At 33.9% G+C, this 26,664-nt stretch overlaps 1 protein-coding gene across 2 annotated transcripts in view; it reads right to left on the bottom strand.

Moving 5' to 3' along the window:
* The window catches only part of LOC140171575 (neuronal acetylcholine receptor subunit alpha-3-like), a 363,639-nt gene that overhangs the window by 281,032 nt on the left and 55,943 nt on the right, over positions 1 to 26,664 (bottom strand). The window lies entirely within an intron of this gene.

Raw genomic sequence — 26,664 nt, 5'->3', positions numbered from 1 at the left:
GATGTTTAGAAAACATTAGCTTCATCTTTATCAATTAGTTTTCATCAGTTCATTACGGTTGATTACACCCGAATTCTTTACAATGTAGGCATTATAATAATTGTATTGATATATATACTAATCAGCCGTAAATAGATATTGTCTACAAATGCAATTATTTCGAATCATTATCGATCTTTCTATTCATTAGTGGGTTTCAATTTAAGGCTTAAATAAAGTGTAGTGCAGGTATTTGTAGTTTAATCAATTCTCTAAGTGACATAGTTCTTTTTCTTTCTTTTTTTTCACCGACCACAGCCTTTGTTGAAAAAAATTGTTTCTATATAAGTACCCTTGCATTCTATCAATGTGTAAACAATTGACACCTTTTATTGTTTAGTGCAATGTGTTGTTTAAGTAAAGCACAATTTCATTAAAGTTTTTGTCAAAGAAGAACGGCACTTGTTTACATTTTGAGAGCGTGCAGCGCGTAAACACGGAAGTGGGGTTCTGATTGGCTGAATCAATCGTCTGGCAATCATAACAACAGACCGATAATCTGATTGGCCGATTGTGCGTGAAATCGTTGGTCGGCGCAGATCTGCGCCCTTAAAGTGAACACAAAGCTCCGCGTATGTCGCGCATTAACAGGGCGCTCGCGTCAATCTGAGCAAGGGAGTGCCGTTCTTCTCTGAAATCCAGTGTAGTTTAAATTTCCTACACATCATGCACATTGTCAGATCATTTGATTTTATAAAACTTCGATTGGGGTATGGCCCCTTTACTTGACTCCATTACACTATGCCGCTAAGGTTCTGTTATATTTTTAATGTCATTACTTGGTATCATATTATAGGGTACGGACTTTGCCAAGTATTATACATGTATATACACTCCTGAATTTATTTTGCCATTACTTGGCATTTAGTATCATATTATAGGGTAAGGACTTTGTCAAGTATTATTATATACACACTTTAATTTATTCTAAGTGCGTAGAGCGATTTGTTTCACTCATGTCGCCGCTTATTAAGAAGTGGGTAATCAAATGAAATGGCAACGTATCGCCTGTCCATAATATACCGTCACTATATATCTATCTAAGAATAGTAGTCTCATTTCTAATGCCTCAGTACAATTAACTCCATTCAACAACTACAGGTTAAAATGACCTCAAATCGTGGCGTATGAGTTTTCGTACCAAAAGCATTCAAATGTCAGTCTGTGAGTGTTAAGTGTTTTAGTACAAATAACGAAGCCCAAAAACATTGGCAAGCATGAGATCAAATAGTGACGCGTCTTTTCGCCCAGTCGAGTGAAAGATACTAAATTCTGTGAGTGATCGTTCTATAAATGTACAAAAACTGTATGGAATTGCTCAAAAGGTTCTGAAAATAGAGTTTGGAATTTTGGAACGCCAACGGCTTCAACCACCGTTGATTGACTATGCCGCATTAAAAGAATATGAAGACAAAGGAAACGGATAAATAAGAGGATGAAACAGATAAATAGTTGTGAAATTTTTCTTTTCAAATACTCCCGTTTTAAGTGTGTGTGCATCTATTTCCTGAAATAGTCCGATGTTATGCATTGGGTAGACAACGTAATGTGAATGTGTTAAGTCAGTAAACTATCAACTCTAGAAACTACTTATAGAGAGTTCCCGTGTTTTGGGTTACCCGCCATCTTGGAGGGAAACCTTAACTCCGTTTACAATTTTCAGAATACAAACACTCGCGCAATAATTAGCAAATGTTATTTTGTAGAATGTAGCACCAATAGGGTCATTGACCAAATCAAAGGAATGAGGAATACGGCGGTTCGAATCACGTTATAAACACTATTGTAGTCCGTTCCGCTTGAAAACACGGGAACTCTCTATTGCAGTGATCTGTCATGAGGAACAATCGTATGTGCAACACAGTACTTTTAAAGGAGAATTCAAATGTTACGTTATTTTGGTTTAAATTGTAAAACGTTCTTGTAATGGGCAGTGAAAGAATATATTTAGCATGTTTCAATCGATTTCCATTATAAAATAGTTGGACTTCTGAAAAGCAATGGTTGTTTATCTATGTTTATTGTATTACTTATCGTGTGATCTTACTCTTGCAATTTTGAGAAGGATAACTTTGGCCTTTTGTGGTTTCATTATGTAAGTTCCATGAACATGATTATCAATATCATTGGATAACAAAAACACTTCTTTTTAACGCCTTTGATTAACAACAGAGTTTGTTTGCTTGTGCTTCAACAACAAAATCAAACAAAAATAAACAAACAAGCACGCAACAACCCTTTACAACGACGGTGTGATCACAAATGTGTGTTGTAATTGAATTGTAATAATCAAAACCATGTTTTCAGCTGGTGTCCAGCCAGGTGGGAATATTGGTACGCAAAGTCCCAACATCATTTCATTTATAATAATAATTATTATTGTAATATTCACGACATGGTATACTCTAATTTCGTACTCTTTTATTTTTTGAATAGAATCCGTACACATTTATTTTTGATCCCGTAACTATTCTTTTTAATAAGATACCGTACAATTCCGTCTACAAGCATATATATGCCTCTAAACGAGGTTTTTTTGACACAAGAGACAAGAGGCAGCCAGGTGGGAATATTGGTACGCAAAGTCCCAACATCATTTCATTTATAATAATAATTATTATTGTAATATTCACGACATGGTATACTCTAATTTCGTACTATTCAATTTTTTGAATAGAATCCGTACACATTTATTTTTGATCCCGTAACTATTCTTTTTAATAAGATACCGTACAATTCCGTCTACAAGCATATATATGCCTCTAAACGAGGTTTTTTTGACACAAGAGACAAGAGGCAGACACTCTCAACAAAAACGTTTTTTGGAGTTTGAACAACTATATTACTGATGAAGGCGGCTGTACAAACATGTATATTTGTAAGACCAATCTATTGCAATGTTTTTGAGAAGGGTATTGGCCTTTCATATCTTTCGTTAAAAAAACCCTCGTTTAGAGGCATATATGCTTCTAGACGGAATTCTACGGTATACTGTTAATTTTGATATATTATCACTTTGACCTAATACTCTTATCAAAATGAACAGTTTCCATTTTATTTTAACAAGTAACTATTCAAATTGACTGGATCTCCAACTCATTATTTGACAAGATTACGCATTTCATTTTGACAAGATTCTGTTATGTCCACCACTGAGAAGATAAACTACTCAAACTTGATAGAGAGTATCTGTGCACCCAAGCGAGACTGACTACTGTAGTGTTTGTAACATGTTCACACCCTTCATTATGGTGCATTCAATTGAGTTTGGTGCATTCAATTGAGTTTGGTGAATGACCTCGGTGAATGACCTCAAATTTTTGATGAGTCATCTGTGAAAAGAAATCTGTTATGTCCCCATCTGAATAATTTCCCTTGTCAAATTTGACATGTTTCTATTAAAAAATGAGTAGATCCTTTAGAGGGTAGTAGAATTAAATAACTGAATAATTGGAACCAAGTTTTAATTATTGTCATAAAACCAAAACACGACTTAATCAAAACCAGGTTTTCAGGTGGCACCCAGGTGGGAATATTGGTACGCGTAGTTCCAAGATCAATTCATGTATAATAATTATTATTATCATATTCATGACATGGTAGTAGAATTAAATAACTGAATTATTGGAACCAAATTTTAATTATCATTTTTAAGTTAAAAGTTGTGAATTTGTGATCCACCTTTTAACAACAGATGATTCAATGTCCCCTACATAGAGATTCATGTTAAACTTCTTATTTAGTAAAGAAGATAAGACGAAAATCACAGTTGTAAAGGAATATATTGTGCATACATTTTAAAGCCTTAGCCTTAATGTACGATCTTTTTAAATTTGTAGATTTTTCTTTTTTTTTCTTCCAAAATGATAATATGCAGTCATTATGAAAGTTCCCAATACATTTGGACGCGAAAAACATTGGGAATTTGCAAAGAAACAACATCATAAACTTCACCTCTATCACTCGAAATATCTCGCACTTTTTGGATTACGACGGCGAGTGCGGCCTCAGAGTTAGTCTCCTATGCAGCCAGTTTGGTTATGTGTAGAGAGAGGGTAACCATACTGGCTTCGTAAGAGATTAAGATTTGCGATCGTTCCGACATATTATCATAATCTGAAAAATTATGATAATATGTCGGACCAACAGAAAACCATCCCGTTTTACTACAAATAGGGCGAATTTGACAGTTTGCTCATAGATGTAAGTTGGAACATGTGTAAGTATTACAAATATGCCAAAAAATCGGTTAAAAAATAAAGGTATATTCTTAAAAAAGATCGTACATTAAGGTTTTAAGTATTGTAATGACTTCGTATTTATTTATATCCATTATCATTTTGACCTATTTCATAACTGGGTCAAGTGAGTCAAGATATCGAAATTAATATTTTAAAATGCAGTTGACATGGATATAAAACACCTTGATGATTGACAAGCATTGAATATGTCACTGAACGCTGATTGAAGTTCAGCTGTTAGGTGCAACTTATGCAAAACAATAGTGAATTGAACTCACGGTTCATCAAATGGTATGGAGTCAATGAAAAGACAATCTTGAGAATTGGATTTAGATTAGGTCGTTTTTATAATATTCTCATTCATCTTACTAGTTAAATGTTATACTGTTCTCCTGGAAGCATATTACCATAATGGGTCACACTACGCTAACCCTAACCCTTACCATAACATTAACCATTACCCTTACCATAACTCTAACCCTATCCCTTACCCTTACCATTACTCTAACTCTAACTCTAACTCTAACTCTAACTCTAACTCTAACTCTAACTCTAACTCTAACTCTAACTCTTACTCTAACTCTAACTCTAACTTTAACTTTAACTCTAACTCTAACTCTAACTCTAACTCTAACTCTAACTCGAACTCGAACTCGAACTCGAACTCGAACTCGAACTCTAACTCTAACTCTAACTCTTACTCTAACTCTAACTCTAACTCTAACTCTAAATCTTACTCTAACTCTAACTATAATTCTAACTCTCACTCTAAGCCCTAACTCTAACCCTAACCATAACCCTAGCCATAACCCTAACCATATACATAACCCTAAAGGTTAGGTGTATTGCGGCTCATTATGGTTGAAGGGACCCATTATAGTTCAGAAAGAAACTAAGCCAGCCGGACACGCCCGGAAAGTCTAAATGCTATAAATCCAATTATGGCGATCATACTCAGTAATTGTGATCATTGCATAAAGTGCAGAAGCGTTTCTCTATCCGCCCTGATCAAATATTAAATGTTTTAAAGCAACTGCTGATGCCACGTGAACAAACATTCATTATAATGACTGCAAATTACAATGTTACTCGGGTTGTTACACAAGCAAACATTCTATCCATCACACTATTATTATCGAAACTTACGAAAACACTCTGTCTTACTAAATATACATCTTCTTGAATATATGAAACATCTTCAAACCTAGTAGCTACTATAACTACATCACCCTTTTGTCCAGACTTAACATGATTAACTTGAATGCGTGAGAGCATCAAGTGGTGGTTGGTTACTTTAACAAGTGTTGAAAACTTATACTCTACCTACTCACATATCTTATATAACATCAGTAATGCAGCTGCATAATCTGTCAACCTATTCAACCCACGCTTGACCGTTAGAGGTTTGATCCGAAAACTGAAGGAAATACACTATAACAATGAGGCAACTAAACATGACAAGTTGTTTTCGTGCAGACAGGGACGGCAAATGGTGTATATGAAGTCGTCGTCATTGTTTCAGCATATTTTACGTCTTTTCGTAAACATTTTACACAGTTGGGATATTTTGCTTTTTCTATAACTCCACGCGCAGAATGTTCTCTGCACGTACAATTGTGCATGGATTGGAATAATCTGCTTCGATTTTTGGAGTGGACGTTCGACCACATAACATGAATCAATATACTGACGCACATCCCAGCATACTTTATTTAGGTCTATTACCCTAAGGAACAACAGAAAAATTCAAAAAGTTGTTCCTTGAATTGAAATTATGATAATTATATTTCTGTTAACATCTTAAGGTAAAAGCCAGGGCGATTAAGGACCTGTTATCTGTCATCATATTGCCATCAATACCGTACATTTCCCAGGCGCTAGATTTGGTTGCTATCTTCAAAGCAGGCAATGAACTCAATGTAAAAGAACGTTGACTTTGAAAATCAATAACAGTTGAGAAAACTTATCGTAAACAATCAAAGTAAACAGGGTTTTAGTGTGATATATTTATAGGACCATCGTTGGTTGCTTAAATTGGATGAGTTTGTGTTACGGTTCAATTTGTGCAGTACCTTATTAAATGGGTGCACAATTGTTTAGCAACAGGCACGGACACGTTCGAAAATGTGTATTTTGAGTTAACTGTAATGTAGGATTTTAAAACATCCTTTCGATAGCACGTGCACACCCCATACACATACGATAAATAAACACAGCCAAATTGAAAAGTCTCCAGTAGTTCCGTCCCCATTTAATCAGAGTCTGATGAGTTTATGGCAAGATAATTTGTATAATAATTTTCTATACACTTTCCTTCGAAGGTTGATACCAAATTTGATATCAAAAGTTTAATCATCGTGAGCATAAGAGCCGTTGTTTGGAAATTCGCGCAGTTTCAACAATGACAAATTACGAATTAACCACGCAAAAGTCAATGCATGGTATCAGCTTATTATGTGGCCTGAAGCAACCCGTACAATAATCATTATACACTTGCCTGCGCACAATTGAAAGAGCGGGGTATTTGATTTGCATTTTGACATGCATGGGTAAACCTTTAACCTGCCGGCCTATTCAGGCGACGTAATTCTTGGCACTCACGCTAGTACCGCTACGTGATACAATTCCCTATGTCATTTTTAAAATTGCACGAATTACCAAACAAAGGTTCCTCTGCTCACGATGATTAAACTTTTGATATCAAATGTGGTATCAACCTTCGAAGGAAAGTGTATAGAAAATTATTATAAAACTGATTTTGCCATAAACTCATCAGACTCTGAGTAAATGGGGATGAAACTACTGGACACTTTTTTATTTTGCTGTGTTTACAATAAGCATTGTATATTTTTGAAATGGACAACGGATTAATAAAGGTTGGCACTAAATGTTGATTAAATAGGATGTCCGTTAATCACAGAGCTTTATACAGTAGCACACACCCACCCCTACACCCCACTCGCACACCCATCTCAGACACAAACACCCCCCCCTCACAGACATATGAACGCATGGAAAAATATAGTGTCCCCGCAGGCCTGATTTTTTCAAAGGCATTTAGTGTAGAGGCAGACTATCAGAACAATCTTGGGATTTATATTACGAGTTATGGCATAGATTTTATCTGGGTATCCATCTGAACACCAACCTGTGATCTGAAATGCGTCTTGAGTATACAGCAAAAATATGAAGACAAAACAAACTTATCTCTTCGTATTATCAAATGATTTATGTTGAGCGCATAAGAACTGGAGTGGTATGATAACATTCATGTTTGTGACAGGTTTTGGAATACAAAATAACAGTTTGAGGCCTTGGGTTATTACAATGCAAATCATAGGGTTCATGATTGATTAAGATCATTCATATATTATTGGACAATGCTATGAGATTCGCTGTGTTACTAGAACTGTTTGGAATTAAGTCTCTTACCGACACTTACTTTGAGTAAACTCGCTACGTTGCGCCTGGAACTTCCGCCTGGACTTCATCAGGCAACCTTTATGTTTACTGCTACTGGATGACTGAAATCATAACTTCACTATTTATCTTTGATATACAAGGGAAAGAGGAATTACGTATCGCACACTAGCACAATGAAACATGAATTTACAAATGGAAAAACGACATGCACAGGCAGATATACCAGAGTAAAAACTCCGGATATACCTGCCTGTGCGTGGACTTGAACCCCAGACCTCTCGCTTGTCGGGAGAGCGCTCTACCTCCGAGCTACACAGACTGTCCCTAATAAAAAGGACTCAAGTCTGGTACTTATGGATAAGAGCAGTCAGGATAAACAGCGCAAATAGCACAAACAAAACTTTACATACCCGCCAGCCTAAAATAATCATACAAACAAGGGAAGAGTCTTACGCGTCATACACTGGAACAAGGAAACATTCAAACATTACAAACTAGCGCACTAGTAAACTAACTCGTGCGTTAGTTTGTAATGTTTGAATATTTTCTTGTTCCAGGGTATGATGCGTAAGCCTCTTCCCTCGTTTTTATCTTTGATACTTTTCAACATGTATTATAATAGGAAAGACACAAACACAAAAATTAAAATTAATAACCAATATATGTGAACGAATTTTACTAATACCACAACCGTTAACAAAAAGTCTTATCTAATAAAGACTCACCAGTGCCCTTCGACCTAGATATGATATCCATATTAAAGACATATTTGGCCATACCCGTTTTAACATGTAACATAATTTGACATGTCTCTTTTGTGACCTACAAACGAAATAAAAATACAAAGGATTGATTGAACCCACTGTAAAATAGTTTATTAATTTTTGATATAAAAATAAAGTATTAGAAAGAACTGTGCATACTAGCTGCAGGATAATAATGTTTTTGCATAATGGCGTTAATGGGTTGGAAATCACACAAGCAATGACAACGGGTTTCGGGAAATAGGACGGAGGTTTGGGAAAGTGCGCATCTATAAGGTCAAGCAAGAATAGTCCATGGAGATTGAGGACTGTAAAACGATACAAGAGGTTTCTTTAACGGAGGTAGAATAGATGAAAAGCACGCATTGAGGTTTTCCACGGCGGAGATGAAAGATTGGGAAAGCTCACTTTATACAGCATGCATTGTCCAAATGTCCATATTTAAATATTTGAGAAATACATTATTCTGTTGATTCCAAAACGACAATGAAAGAGTTTAAGTGTACATTGTGTATTACACAATAGAGATACTCAATTGAAGTTATCCTATGGATATTTTTTTTAAATCATATTTTCCATGGTCAACATTTCTGTCACAAAAAGGAAGTCACACAACAGTTTCCACAATGTAGATATTGGAAATGCTTCATCGAAGTCACGCAAACATAATACACAGCGAAATACCCAGCTATAAAAGCGCACATTGGTGTCACTTATTTTGAAAGATCTTATTGGCAATGAGACCGGCAAAAGTACATCACAGGCATACAAGAACTCTTTACCATACTTGTAGTTCTATAAAAAGCGCACTGTTTGTCATCGAGGCTCTGAAATAGCAGCGTTAGAGACTTACTATAATATCCATTAAGTGCATTGTCTCGTATATACACCAACTGCTTTTAACGACAAGGAAAAAAAGCAATTGTCTTTCAGTACTGTAATCCTCACAAACAGCAACTGCCAATTTCCCGCGTTATTTTTCATTATAATAGATACAACATGAAGACACGGGTATTGTCACTTGTTGGCACCATAAATGAATGACAAGTAGGATTCACTAATCGAATACACACTTTCTGAATTACTTCACACTTATATATTGCTTTATCAATCGCAATAGTGTGATACGACTAGGTCAGACACCTTAATTTTCAACTAACGATGCTTCTACTCCCTTTTATCACTGCATTCCCAAATTAAACAGCAGTATCTGTGAGCAAATTACAAAACAATTCACTACTTGGGAGATGAGTGCTTTATAATCAGTCTAACTGCAAAGTCAAAATATAGCAAATATTTTAAATCAGTCTGCTCTAAAAGAAAAAAAACCAGTATCTGATAGCATTTAATAGAGCAGATACTGTAGATTGAATTATTTTGATGATAATAAAAATGCGACAGGTTACTTGGTGGTGCGTTTTATGCGTGACTTCCTTCGTTAAAAGCTGTTGTCTTTAGTATGCGTGTTACATGAAGCGTTTTAATGTTGTTCGTTATATTGACAATGATTCATGGTTTATTTTGGTTTACAAAATTCCAAGATCTAAAAAGTGCACAAATATTCCCTTATTTAACATGTATTATTGAAGTAAAGTTCAGACTTTCATGTGATATATTTTTCAAATTGTCAATTGGAATATCTGTCGTTCTATTTCTTATCACACATAGTTGAAGAAAAAGGATGACAACCTCCTCAGAATATTCGTGTTCATATCGTGTTGCATATCAATGGACACTCAGCAAACACAAAAACGTTTTAAAAAACGTTTTAAATAAGTTATATTTTGGCTTTTGGTTTAGGTAAAAACGTTTTAATAACATTAAAATGTCGGGTTATATAAAGGTTATGTATGAAAACACACTACAACAATATTTTTAAATGTTTTCAAAAAATGTTATTGTAAACTAATTTTACAAACATTTTTGCCAAATATTGTGTCAATACTTAAATAACATTATGTTAAAATGTTTGAACCCAGCAAACACAGAAATGTTCTTAAAATGTTTTTTCAAAACCTTTTAATAACATTTAAATGTCGGGTTATATAAAGGTCATAAAAACGTTTTTAAAACGTTATTGAAAATATTTTGGGAAAACATTTTTTCAACCCCAAAATAACATTCTGTTTAGAATGTTTTGTATCAAGTATTCAAGAATGTTTTTGGAATGTTATTAAAACGTTTTTATAACCTTTATATAACCCGATATTTAAACGTTTTCTGTAAAACATTTTTGTTTGCTGAGCAGTAGATTATCAAAAAATGTTTTTTAAGGTTATGAAAACGTTTTATACTCTTAATATAACCTTTATATAAACCCGACATTTAAACGTTTTCTGACAACCTTTTATAACCTTTTGCGAATGATGTCGAAAACGTTTTGTGTTTGCTCGGCAGCTAATATATTCCCCTTTACAATGACACCACACTTGTAACAATCACCTTTTTCACGGCTGAGTACACGGATCTTTCCAAACTTCTTTTGAGTAGTTTATTAATGACATATTTTTCTTGTGTCATCTGTTCAACCTCATGCTCTATATGTTGGGTCGTGTGATTATTAAATGGACTTTATCAAACTATGTCAATGGCAGTGAGACCATTTTAGTTTCATATCTTTCAGATTCTTTAATTGGCATTTTACCCTTCAGTCACATTTTCCAAAAACATTCAAACCATTGTTCATATAACTCCATTGTCTCTCTTCATACCTTGCTTGACGTGAATTGGAATCGAGACCTTATGAAAACATTTAGCTTTGTTAAGCATATCAGATTGGAGTTATATTGCATATCACTTTATTAATGTTACATTAATGTTGAACACTCGGGAGAATGTTATTCCCTCACAATAGTCGCGTGGACGTATTCCGGAAGTTATCGTTGCTCGGCGTGGAAATAGATTATGAAATTGATCAAATTAATCATTGTTGGGGTTATTATGGAATAACAGTCGAATTTTAAATTGTTAGTAAATATTATTACGTAATTTGAGTTAGTATTTTACGTTCAATCATATCACATGGTGTCCCAAGATAAGTGCGCAACCAACAACCTTTACTAACGACACTTTACGTTACGGTTCATTGTTTATCGTTGCAAGTATAGTATAGCAACCATTATACCCTTAAAGGTAAAAGCTTTGATTCTCATCTTGGTTTGGGATACTTTTAGGCTATTTGTTTTATCATTTAAGTAATGTTTTAATTGAATTGTTTCATTGTTTGTGTATTTAAGCCAACAATCTTGAAATTAATGATTACATTAAATACCAACTACAAAATACAGTAATGATATTTTTATAACATTCTTACCTCATTTCATATAATACTTTGTCAATAAGATTTTGAAAATTTGATATATACGTCAAAACAAATTATGTTTAAGGGATTTTAAGGGAAATATCACTCGCTGACGTAAGTTTGAAATGATATCACTTTATGATTAAGTACTATAGTACTACTTAATAATGTAGCAGCATAAATTGCTCCAGAACTCTTCTTTTTATATAGCCTCACCTTATCTTGACTTATAAAAAGACATTGTATGAAAGTATAGCATCACAAAGAAGTACCTATGTTAATGGTTTTTGTGCAACTCATTAACTGTTCGCCATTAGACACTTAATTCAGAGTGCATGCAAACCCCTCTCCGCATAAAGATGTTGTGTTGTGCACAGTATTAAGTTGATAAAATAAAATCATAATAAAGTATCCTTACTTACAATTTGTATGTAAGTGTACTTATTTAATAAGTACACGAATGCCTAGTTCGGTCTCCGTGGCTCTTAATGGAGTATGGGGGGGGTACCATTTTAAATGGAAGATATTTGAAAGTATGGATTACTAGTATACTGTAGACTTTGGATGTCTAAGCTATTGGCACTATTTTTCCTTACACCCGCGTGGAATCCCCATTAACCATTCCACAAATCCATGTAGACTTTCAGGCCATGAAATTTAAAAAAAATGATATAGAACCCATTAAATACAATGGCGACAACCACCAACATTTCTGAACAAAAATATCTAAATTTAGTAAGTTCATCAAATATTCAAGGCCAAAAATACTTAAAGGTATTTCATAGTTATCTTAATCATAATTGAATAAAAAGCCTCTGGTTGCATTATTTTCAGGCGAACAAATAAAATAATATTGGCAGAAAAGGGCAAGAACTGATGCTGCTTACGTAAGTTCCTGTAATGATTGAAAGAATGTATTAAAAATATGTTCTATTTTAAGGACGCCATAAAAATGGCAGATGCACTAAAGCATACGGTAGGCCAGCGGCAAATCTTCTCATCAGAAACAAATTTAGGGTTTGGTATACCAATATACCTGTCATCATGAGCGGATCAAAATCCGGATTTAATTGATCTATAATTTAATTATTCCACGTGCGAAAATGTGAAAGAATTTAATAGATGAAATGGTGAGGAGAGACTGTATGAGGATCTGCAATCCCTCTACGAAGACAAATCTAAATTTACAATTTATATTATGTGTTTTTAGCAAGTCCTTAATCCAAAATGTGTATTGAAATATTATCTTGCTGATGAAAACTGAAGTTATCATGTTTTCATTAATTTACTTTGGTACTTTGGATGAAAATGTGTTTTCAAATTGATAAGATACTCAGAATTCTTCGTAAAATGTTTTGCTTATATTCTTGAGTATATTTGTCTCGAGTAAAATTTAAAAAAATCTCAAGTACGGTTCTGCACATTTTCAGGCTATGCCTGACCTTCGCATGGTTTCCAAATTTGCTCCTCGGGCTATCCTTCTACAGTGAAGTGAAAAATAATACAGGTTTACAAAAATATTTGGGTGCACTTAACTGAAATATTTGAGCACCCCTTTCAACGCGCTGAAGATACCGTTTCGTATCAATCTTATAATTCGATTAATACAATTGAAAGCAGAGAATAGACCAAATGCAATCGAACCATAGTAATAGTGAAAGAGATGTTGGTAGCTAATTTTAAGGAAAATGTAGTAATATCGTACCGGTATTGGTATTATATTTTATATCCATGCATCTAAATTAGACATTATTAAATAATCATTGTAAAATTTATTTTCGATATTATTTTATATCAATAAATAAAAACTAATCAATAAAATATACAGAAGATATATTTAGATTAACAAATTAGCAAAGAAGAAACACAGAAATAAATAAATATTCATTGTTTTTAAAGGAAATAATAAATAAATTAAAAAACGACATCCTTTTCAATGAACTGACCTAGTTCTAATGCGTCAAAAGTCAGAGAAGAAAACATTTTTTTTGCCAGATGTCGTCTGTGAAATTCACACATCACCTCAGGACAGGAAATTATTAAACAACTCATATGATCGATAACTGTAAACAGTGTGTAAAAGAAAATGCCGGTTATTCTTAGACTTGTTAACGATCTAGACTTGGTTTGGATGCAAAAAGATGCCTTTAGATGCACCATTGGGATATACGAAAGGAAGGAAGCGTTCATGCCTTCCCTAATTATCCCAATAAATAATCAAAGAAGGTGCAAGATTGCATCAACATGAAGAAAACGACACAAATACTTGCATGACCTTGGAGGTTAAATACCACAAATAGGTCTGGGCGATGTATGGGAATACAACGTGGAACTATTTGTTTGTGTGGCATCTGAAATGGCTGCTTTAAAATCAGTGAAACTTTGAGGTTTTTTCTGTCATTATTTGACATCTTTGTTAAAATTTTACCGAACATCATCCGCACGGCTTCGCTTTTTTTAGGTGTTTATGGTTCAGTGCGTTAAAACAAGAAAAGGTATCAGGTCAACCTTTATTGAGTTTTTAATCATTTGGAATCTTAATCATCCACCCGGAATGAGCTATTTTTCTATTGAAAACTGTTTAAAAGGCACTTAGGGGTATTGAACCTAAAGCGCATTAGAATGTGGATACAACATTTCAGAAACAAATGAAAACACAAGCAAAAAGTCAAATTACCCCACCCATCCCATCTGTCCACACCCACAAATAATAATAAAGTCAAGTATTTTAAGTTCAAGTAACATTATAAGTAAGTGATAGTCGAGCCAGTAAGCGAACAGAATTATAAGGCTAAGCATATACCTATGATACCGATGGGACTAAAGGTATTCATACAAAGTAGAACCATGAAGTCAGGTAAGCTTATGTTATAATTGGATAAAGATGAGAAGGAGATGTATTACAAACACGATACTAGTCCGATAGGGCAAGCGGAGAACTATGATACATCTAATACAGAACACACAGCCCAACACCCCACCCACAAACCCCTACACTAGAGAATCTTACTCCTAACTGTGTAAATATCATCATGTTTGGTGGTGTTTTTTTATTCGTTATTTATCATGTTTATACTAACATCTATTACCTTATCTAGAAAAATATCTAGTTGTAAATTGGTCCAATCACTCCTATGAAAAAAATCTAAGTAAACTTTTGCCTACCGTTGAGCTCATTTGATATTTTACAGGCTCCAAAGTATACTGAAAGCGATGCAGCTACATTGAACAAATCAATTTCAAGCCTGCTTTTGTATTGGCTTGCAATTCCAGTATGTCATTTCATTACTTTCCCATTCAACCTCCAACCTCATTGTAGATCGCTTTCTAACCATTTGTGCTCAAAGCAATACAATGTCTGCATCAGCTACCTTTCGTTTTATATTTTGCATTCGTTTCAAACTCGAGGGATCCAAATTATTTAATGGTGTAACGCTGAATGTTAGCGAGGTGTATTCAACAGACAGTTCTTTCTTCCGCTTTTTTTTCTCACTAAAAACCTCTAGCTTCTAGAGAGTGTCTGAAAGTAGGGTACGTAAGAATGCGTTCATTTTTCTTTTACTTAAAGCATCTTAAGTGCAGTTCGTGGTTCATTCAATTCTTTGCCACTTAAAGGGAAACGCAAATAGCAACCCTTTATCAGCCGTAGTTGAGATAGGATATGCTGCTTAGTTAACGCGAATGATGAATGAAGGTTTCAAAGTCGACGTTAAGTTTTTACTTTAATATGCCCGTAATTAATACCCGCTTCTTTTTATTACCTAACAAGGATTGATATATTTTTAACCTTGTACAAACTAAATTTTGCAGATTACTTTTTGGTGGATAATAATCTATACTTGTATTTATTGCTAATATTGAAGAAATCTAATAATATCTTTAAACCGTGCCTTTTGAATGAATTGTAATATATTACTGAGGTGTTTTTAACTTATAACTTTGGCATTTGTAAATATTTGCATATTCAGATACATTTAGTTAACTTTATATAACATCGACCAATGAACAATGAACTGGATTGTTCTTTTTACAAACGAAGCAATTTATTGGTTCAATGATTACCATCTCATCGCTCGCAATTTTAGAGAGTGTATCCAACTTGAACTCAAGATATGTATCTAAGTAAGCAATGATGATCAGTTGTCAACTTATTTGAAACAAAACAATTATTAGATCTTAAAAGTTTTCTACCATTTTTGGATATTTTATAGGCTATACTTTAATAGTATCCATGCATTGTGTATACAATATGTATTTGTCCTAATAATAATTCCTTGTTATCTTACCAAACCCAACTTTTTTTTTATTCTTCCCTTTAAAATCCCTAATTGAAACCGTTCTCTAAATGTCAGGGATCTTTTGCATGTCTAAAACATTTGCTGCTTCATAAGAACGCATACTTGTAGATGTATCAATTGATGCAGAACGTTTTTCCTTGACATTAATGACCATTCCTAAAACACATCCATGTTTAATTTTCACGACATTAATGATGATTTTAACAACCATCCTTGTTTACACCAATATTATTATGTATGTGCGATCACATATACACGGAATCAAATCTTGAGCATTCAAATGACCTGATATATTTGCAATGGCCTTCAAACTACAAGTTAAAGTCTGTTGCATTTCAGCAATTCATGGGTAAAACAAATAGCATGAATAGCGCAGACTTCATTCTCTCACCGTTCGTGTTACTCGATAATTATATAAGTCCGACTTCGCTGCATAACAGAGTTAAAATTCTTCTAAAGAAAAAATGAAAATAATTATCTATTTTGTTCAAAATGCTCAGAATTGTACATTGGAATTTCCATATTGAGAATATACTCGGAAATGCTCAGTCACGAACATGCCCATTGTTGATTTAGTGCTTCTTATGGACATGTATGTATTGTTTTTGGGGAAGGTTATTTCAGAATTATTGGTGTTTGGTATTGTGATATATAGTATTGCCATATTTAACTCCACTGGGAAAAATCATTTCATCAAAAACAAATTAAAATGCCAAGGTCAGTTTTTAGAACCCCTTGGTCATTGAAAGACCTGTTTGTACTCAATGGAATTCATTTTAACTGAAGATATCAAATATGTTAATTACAATAATAATAATAATAATAATAATAATAATAATAATAATAATAATAATAATAATAATAATAATAATAATAATAATAATATCTGTTTTTATGTTAAAGTTCTACAATTTTACACGCAATATGAGCACAAAATTAATGACATCATTCTTCATGGCATACAAACAAGGGTAGAGGCTTACGCATCATGGAACATGGAAACATTCAAACATTACAAACTAGCGCACGAGATCAAATTAATGATGCTTAATCGTTATTCTTAATATATCAATTTAATGTACAGGGGAAAGAAGGATTACGCATCGCACAATAGCACATTTAAACATGAATTTACAAATGGAAACATGAAATAGTTCATCATTTGGTAGGGCCGATATTTTGTATCCAATGCAATGCATTGAAAGGTCATTCTTCAAGTGAACAAGCAAAGGTTAACGAATCGTGCCTTTAGAGATTGTAATAGTGTCGGTCATCACATATAAAGGGTTAACTTGCAAATCACAAAGTCATCAAATTTGTACCTGATTCAGAGGATGTTTAAATACATTCCCATAACCCAATGGGGTTTCTGACCTCGGTATGTCTGCCTTTTATACACACGTGGTACTGGTGTTTTCATCCTTTTATTTAACATTTAACATTCAAAACATTGAGACTTATGAATAAAAGTAATGCAGTGGGACGAATGTTTTCCATAAGAAAATCAAATTTAATTTTATAAGTCTCGACTATTAGCTCGTTGGTTGCAATTTTAAAATTACCATTTTGTGTGTGTGGTAATGGGGACTTTGCCTTTAAAATTAGGTTATATTGATCAAATTTCCCAATTATATAGTGCATTGTGGAAATGTATTTAAGCCTCATCTGTACCTGATTGAAGTTCTGTTTGCAATTCTTCACCGACACAAAATATTTCAGATTGAAATTCTACAATTAATTAATAATTACAATATACTTTCTTCTGAAAGAATCTGCTTGGGTTTAGTATGCAGTGTATTATTGGCCAACCTGCTAGGCGAATGTTGTAGATACGCACACTAATTAATTTTATATTGCTAGAACTTTGCCCTGCCTTTAGGCCAGAGTCATCGTAATATTGATTTTCAAAAGAATATTATTTTTGTTGAAAACATTCGCTGGAATTATAACAATATACTTGCTATAATAACTGCATATATCGCGTATCTATATAAGTATACTGCGCCAATAAAGTATCCTTACACTTGGAAACATAATCACAATTTCCAAACTGAACAATATTGGGGTAAATTTGTTTTTTTAATAGATGCACTACCTAACCTTGCACATTATAACATCACATTGAATCCAATGTGACTTCAAGAAGCAAAGTTAAAAGCATTGGAATTATTTTTCCAAGTGTAAGTATACTTTATTGGCGCAGTATACATTAAAACCTTAACCCTGTACAGTACTAGATATCAGATTACAGTCTGGGATCATGGGATGAGGTGATTTTTAACATGTCACGTTTTCTATACTGAACAATAATCACCAACAAATACAGAAAGAATGTTAGATTGTTTTAAATTTCAAGCAAAGCTTATACTTTCTAAATTTAAAAGATAAAACCTCACTCTTTGTTGATTACCTGCATTAAGTTTCTAATTAATTTTGACCTCCTTTTATATCCAGTAGTATATAGATGTATGTACATGGTGCCGGAAAAGAGATGGAAGTTGTGCTTTAAAAATCCTGATTCGTTCCTTTTAAAAGCCTGGCCAATTGATGACAAATAGTCTTGCAATTGAGTAAATGCACGCCATGTCATGGCTAAGATTGCCATATTGGTGGTAGAAAATCTGACACTTGGTATAGTAGTTTATTGTGCTCTTATTTTTAAGACATCTTTGTTTTGGAGATCTTGTACAATGCCTTTTGCGCAAATATATTCAAGGGGCGAAAAAGTTACTTATAATTTGGAAATCATCCTCTCCCTCAGTGGTTATATACCACTAATAGGCCTGGGCGATTGTTTGTGTGGCATCTGAAAAGGCTGCTTTAAAATAACTGAAATTTACAAAGTTATATGGCCAATAAAGTACATTTTGGGATTTGATGCTTCTAGTTGGTATATCTTCTCTCTCAGTATATGACATATTTTGGTGCAATATTATCGGTTTTTAGTAAATATTCGCCCTACCATACTGTAACTGTCAGCTTCGAGAGCGGACTGCCATTATTAGGTGTTTACGGTTCAGTGCGTTAGAACGCGTTAGAACGAGAACAGTCTCAGGTCACGCTTTGTTGAGTTTGTTTAATCATTTAGCATCTAGATCATCTCGTTTCGCCTGATTTTAGTAGCGTTTAACTGTGAGATTTCTGAATATGTGAAAATTCCGCCCGAATTTAACCATTTCTCCATTGAAAATCGTGTAACAGATAATTAATGGTGTTGAACCCAGTTGTATTATTTCCTTCTGATTCTGATTATGGTAAATCTGTCATAGTTGCACTTTAAGAATTCTTTAAACAGGGAATCAGGATCAACTCGTGCTTGGTGAAGATGAGATGTACAATACCCATTAGAATAATGAATAATGCAAGATGGTATATAAGCCACAATTTTTTTTTTTATAGCAAAGCGTTTGTTTCTACATCTCTTGTATTTACACTGGATATAATAAGTATATCAATTTTAAATAGCCATGTGTGAAAGTCACTCATGGCTGTCTTATAAAAACAAAACTGTGTTTTCTTCCTTGTCACTTCTTGGTATTTTGACATATAAAGATTTTCTATAATTGATCAGCAATATTCAAAAGTGACATCAAACTGATTTTGGCTTCCCTGTAGCGTGTCAACTTGACGTCTATTTTTGGAGCACACTACTTCTAAATGTCATTTGAACCAGTGTTTTTGTGTTAAATGACAAGGCTAAATAAACGTTCATTCTTAAACACTTGAGAACGTTCCTGCAATCTTATTGGTTCTTACCCAGCTTTACCCGTGTGATATGACACGATATCACACGTGTCAGCGCGTGTGCGTCAACGCGATACGCATACTCGCTATTTGGACCAATCGGAGGCGCACAGCAACAACGGGTCTGATCGATTTTTAAGCCCTAGGTAATTCATTGCAAAATGTAGATTTAATTTGATTAGAATTTGTATAATATTTTAATTTGAATTGAAGAGTTTAAGAATGAGAATAAAGGTATTGTTTTTAGCCGCTGCCGTGCATCTATCGTCTCATATAACACGGGCGACATCATTATTTTTGGCGTAAAACAGCTCGGCTTTGCCTCGTTGTTTTACTTAAAATAATGATGTCGCCCGTCTTATATGAGACGATAGATGCATCCAGCGGCTAAAAACAATATCTTTATTCTCTAAATAGTGCTAATAACTTTAAAGGAACACTCCGGTAATCACAACACTATGCCTTATATTTTAGAAAAACAATTGTAAATCACATGGTTTTATTTTACTCATATTGACCATAAAAACGAATAAAAACAGCCGTCTCTCATCATGCAATATTCAAAATTCCCGCGCAAAAATTGCCTGTGGCAATGACGTCATGGTTATTTGTGCTCAATTGTCGTCAGCCTTCATTGTGTTACCATGGTAAATATTCTACCAACGACATTTGTGTTTCACAATGTTAGTGAGCATGTTGCTGCATTTTAATTTTGATACATACAATACATATAAAGCCGTTATCGGCATTATTCAAACTTTTATGAGTTAAAATGGCTAACATGAAAGTGAATATTTATTTTAAAATCTAGTAAATCAGGATAGGATAAGATACATATTGATATTAATGTATGAAAATTGGCATATTGCATGACATTGGTAGAGAACAAGGCTATTTTATTGAAATCTCGGATTTCGAAACACATATGTTTCACTCGCTCCTGTACGATTAGTGAAAGAGTCTATGATTGCACACATAAACAGCCATGCATGACAGGTGATGAGCGCAGCCTATTTATAGTGCAGGGCAATACATTCAAATTATTTTCGCCTATCCTTATGGTAATTAGTCATGTTACATCACTACTTCTACAGCGAATTGTTGGCTATATTAGTGTTTTATGAATCAAATCGCAAGAGAAGAAATTGTTGTTAATGATTGTAAGACAATGAGGAGCATACTAGGTCGTCAAGTAAATGAACCTATTATCTTTTTGTAACCTTAATCATAATCATTATCAACTTTAAACATTAAAGTGTTATGTATCTTTCATTATGCATAATTACAAATAACCTTGTAAGAATCTGCTAACCTAATTGACATATTTTAATGAAAATCTGGATGGCTTGGACGATAAATTATATCAAATATCCATCTGGTACAACCTTAATGACTACCACTATAGTTGAAAGTTGATGGTTAAGTGTTTTCTCTCATAAAATTGAAATTATAATTGCAATTATTCATCAGATTATTGCTGGTTACAGTTCATTAGTTCATCATGGTTTAGCCCTAGTTATTTACTCTCAGTATATAAAAGATAAGTGTGAGCAGTTGTGGTACTTGCTGCAGTCGGCCTACTTAGAGTTGAAACAGATTCAGAACACCCAGAAGCATGTTTGTAAGCACATTAATGTTAGGGAGTACATTTCTTACTCCAACTCTCTAGCAGATGTTGAAATGAAAATATCTGCAACGATTTGCCATAAAAACATAAACACAGCTGGTTCTTCACCTGATTTTCGTCAGCTGGTTCCGTTATGACCCTTAGAAATGAAAGGATATTCAAGAATTGCAAACTAAAAGATAACAGCATAGTCCCATCCCATACAGGGCTGACCTTTCAAACAAATAATTTCGAGTTTTGAGTGCAATATCATTATACCCAGTTTACATCATTATGCTTCTAGTTGTTTCATGTTTCATTTCGAATAATATATTTTTGTGTTAATGTGCTTGTTCCACTCGTAATGCCAGCATTTGAGACTAAGGGTATTCATATTATAAATGGTAGCCCAGACGTAAAGGAAAGTTTACATTATAATTGGATAAACACGTGAAGAAGGTTTGATAGAAACACGATAGGGCCAGACGGATGAGTATGCCCACATCTAACACACACACCCTAACCGCTTGTGCTCTAAGTAATATTTGAAGTAGTTACCTTTGTATGTTTTGTATTAGTTCTAAGCCCGAGATATCTAAATTATTTAATAGTGTCACGGTGAGTGTTTGTGGGTGTATTCGTTAGACAGGTTTTGTTTTCAGTACTTTTGTCATTAAAACCTCGTAGCATCTAGAGAGTGTCTGAATATAGGGTACGTATGAGTGCGTTCACTAATTTTATTTTACTTACAGCATCTTAAGTGCAGTTCGCGGTTCATCCATTTCTGTGCCACTTAAAGGGAAACGCAAATAGCAACCCTTTACCAGCTGCAGTCTAGATAGAATAAGTTAACGAGAATGATGGATGAAGGTTTCAATGTCGACATAAAGAAGGTTGTCTAGTGGTTAGTTTTACTTAGGCTGTAATGTACTCGTAAATCATACCGGCTTCCTTTTATTCGATCAGGGATTGACATATTATCACCAGTGACGAAAGTAAAGATGCTGGCGCTATCACAATATTTACTTTTCAATTACGGATGACAAAAATAATTGCATCTGTATTATTTAATCTTATTGGTAATCTTAAATCAAGAATTTGATTTTCAATTTGTATTTGAAATTTACGTCCAATTATGTAAGTAAGCGATGATATCAACCTTCAACTTAATTGAAACAAATTTATTATTCCATCTGATCATATCTCCTCCTTTTTGGGTTATTCTAACTTATTGTAGTATCTATTGCATTGTCTATACAATATTGAATGAAATAAAACCCCGTTTGTCTTGAATCACTCTCTTGCCCTATTGTCTGATCAATCGTTTTGCCACCCTTCCCTGCAAATTCCCAGATTGAAATCGTTCTGCAAATGTCAGAGACCTTTAACATACATAAAACATTTGTTGCGTCATGAGAACGCATAATTGAAGATGTGGCAATTGATGCAGAACGTTTTCCCTTGATGTACTGACCAATACAAAAACACATCCATGCTTATTTTCGCGAGATTATTGAGGAATTAAAAATATATCCATGTTTGTACAAATAATAATTGTATGTATAATCATGACATAATAAAGAAAATCAAAAGTTGAGCATTCAAAGGACTTGATACATTTGCAATCGCCTCCTAACTCCAAGTTCAAATCTGACACATTTCAGCAATTCGTGGATAAAAAAAAAATTGCAGCCTTCAATCTTTTACCATTCGTGTTTCGCACTAATTACATAAGTCGGACTTCGCTGCATACATACATATTATGTCTACATACCGTTTGCTAAAAGGGTTAAAATGTTTAAAAAAAAAAAAAAAAAGAATAAAGTAAAACATTTTTCAAATGTTTAGAATTTTGCATTAAGATTAATGTCCATAGAGAGAAATGTACCTGAAAATACTTTCCAATAAGCACAAACACACCTGGTATTGGTTTGGTGCTACTGTGTGGGGTTTGGTGGTGTGATATTGCCGTATATCGTGAAGGGCTAACGCTTCACTTAGGACTTCACTGAAAAAATTCATCGTCTTTATTCAAAGGGAACTTTAGAATGTCAAGGCCGCTTGCTGTAGAACCGCTTTGCTCAATGTGCATCTGTTTTGTCACATTCGAATTATTTGAAATAAAGATTAAAATATGTTATATAACAGTATCAATATCTGATTTTATTCGAATTTCTAAAAATTGACCTACCTCGTAGTTTAATAACATCACTCCTCGAGACATTTTTTTTCAATAACATACATTCAACAGCTTTAGCTCAAAATTTGACCTCATTTGGCAGAGACCGATATTTGTTACCCAATATTTAGAGGTCACTGTTTCAGCGTACAAGTATATTGGGGTTAAAGTACTGTGTCCTTATAGATTGTAATGTGTTTGATCCTGCCGTTTTGGCCTCGGCGTACAGATGGCTAACTTGAAGCTGAAAGCACAAAGTCATCATAATTTGTTCCTGATTGAAATTCTATTTGCAATCTACAACCGACACCAAAGATTGCAGATTGAAATTTAAACATGAAGGTTTTCACTTCTCGGTAATTACAATATATTTTCTTGTGAGAGAATCAGGTTTGGTTTAGTATGCAGTGTGTTATCAGCCAACCTGCTATTCGAATGCTGTAGATACGCACATTTATATTAATGTTATATTGCTAGAGCTTTACCCTGCCGTTGGGCCGGAGTCATCATAATATTGATTTTCAAAAGAATATTATTTTTGCTGAAAACATTCGCTAGATTTATAACAATATACTGGGTATAATAACAGCATAATCGCGCATCTGTATCAATACATTAAAGTCCGCTAACCCTGTATTGGTGTAGGTATAAATTTACCGTCTGGGATAACGTAAATTTTAACATGCCACGTTGTAAATATTGTACAATAAAAAAAAAATATACAGAAAGAGTTTTAGACTCTTTTTATGGATTGCCCACATTATGTATAATTTGACCTGCCTGTGAATCCAGTTGTGAATGCATGGTGCAGCAAAAGAGGTAGAAATTGTGTTTTTAAAATCCCTATTCCTTTTAACTTAATAAAAGCATGGTTGATTGATGAACGGTAGTTTTGCAATTGAGTAAAGGCATGACGCGGAGTGACTAAGGTTGCCATCGTGGTGCTAGATTGATTTTGACAGTAGTTACATATAAATAACTCATGGTATAACTTTATTTATCGTAATTTTGTTTTAATACAGCTTTATTTTGGAGCCCTTATACAATGGGCTATTCCATTTAAAATTAACACTACCCATGTGGAAGATTTTAGAAATAGCTGCCACAGGGGGAGTATGGATTTACAATAGAATGAGTACATTAGGCAGCTCCATTTGAAACTCACCCTCCCTCTGTGGAAGATTCAGGTTGATTCAAATGTAGCTGCCTAATGTGCTAATTCGATTCGAAATTCATGCTCCCCGTGGAAGACAAATATATAGGAACAGTTAAAACAAAATTATAACCAACTTTGAGAAATTTGCACCAAAAAAACCCTGATTTTCGCACAAAATTCAAATATTTTTGGTAAAGTTGGTCAAGTTAAATAAATAAATAAATAAATAAATAAATAAATAAATAAATAAATAAAGGAATAAATAAACAAATAAAAAAATAAAAAAATAAAAAATAAATAAATAAAAAAATAAATAAATAAACAATTCCTAGATATTTTATCTAGTTTTTAGAAATTACTAAAAAAAATTGAACGAACTAATTTGGGCAAAAAAGCGTTTTGGGGGATTTTGGCCCACAAATGAGCATTTTTGCCCAAATTTAACCTCACAGATGAATTTATGAAGTCTTTGCCATTCTAAATATGTACACTTTTATATACTTTAGACCAACAATTTAGCAGTTATGGGGCCCAAAGGTTTCCATAATTTCAGGGTTAAGACCACCCTAAATCTAGCCCCAGCAGAAGAGGGCCCAAAGAATGCGGAAATCAAGGGGTAAAAAGAAAAAAAAGGAGAAGAAACGTGACGGACTGTCAATAACTTAAGGTTATACATTGCTTTCTTGCCCTGCGGGGCCATTATATATTGGAACTCTATTAGTTGCAAATCTTCACAATGGTAGTTTCCGGCCTCAGCCCTACCGAGCTTGCAGAATTGATATTGTTTGTTTATACAGCCCCCAGATCAAATATATATATTGGCCCCAGGGCAAGAAAGCAATGCGTAACATTATGTTATTAACAGCCCGTCACCGTTTTTAAGCAATGCGTTAACTTAATGTAACGTTGGCGAATAGAGGGCATCGATACACATGAGTGCTGTCCTCCAGAGGAAGAGAGGATACTCTTGCGTGATTCTAAAAATGAGATGCTGAACAGTATGTATGTTTTCATGGTCTACAACTCACATTGGGTGAAAAATCACCCGCAGATGTTTTACCTTGAGATTTTAATTAGGAAAAGTTGGTTGTGTTCATGTGTTGTCAAAGTTGGCACTTTAAGAATTCTTTAAACAGGGAAGTTCAACTCTTACATGGTGGAGATGAGATGTACACTATCCATCGGGATAGTGTATAGAGCATGATGGGATATAAGCAAAATAATATTTCTTCTAGCAAGGCGTTTGTTTTGACATCTCGAGTATTTACACTGGATATAATAAGTATATCAATTTAAAATAGCCATGTGTGAAAGTCACTCATGGCTGTCTTATAAAAACAAAACTGTGTTTTCCTCCTTGTCACCTCTTACCACTTTGACATGTAAAGATTTTCTATAATTGATCAGCAATATTCAAAAGTAACATCAAACTGATGTGAACTTGTCTCTCTTATTGTATCACGATACTCCTAAATGTCATTTAAACTAGTGTCGCTGTGTTAAATGACAAGGCTAAATAAACGTTCGATAGTGCTAATAACTTTCAACAGATACTGTGAATATTTAACTATCGACATTTTCCCAATGTCAATGTGCATGTTGTTTGATGCATGAACGCTCCCATTTGTCAAAAAAGTCTTTTGTTGGTTCAAATATTACAAAAAGCTACAAAATCAGGATACGATGAGCAACATTGACATTGACAAATACCAGTGGTTAAACCAATTATTGTCATTTTTTGCATTATTCAAAGCTGTTATTAAAATGTACTTTGTATAACACTTTGGTAGATATCCGAGCAGTAGCGTACGCAATTTTTAAAAAACGGCCTATTTGAACAATGAGCATAACTCACTACAATATACACTCTCTTTGGGGTACGTGGTCAAAATTTTGCGCCTATGGGAAGAAGA

The sequence above is a fragment of the Amphiura filiformis genome, chromosome 15 (assembly GCF_039555335.1).
Source record: "Amphiura filiformis chromosome 15, Afil_fr2py, whole genome shotgun sequence".
Lineage (NCBI taxonomy): Eukaryota > Metazoa > Echinodermata > Ophiuroidea > Amphilepidida > Amphiuridae > Amphiura > Amphiura filiformis.
Note: the sequence above shows the minus strand (reverse complement) of the source record. Positions and strands in the feature narration are given on the sequence as shown.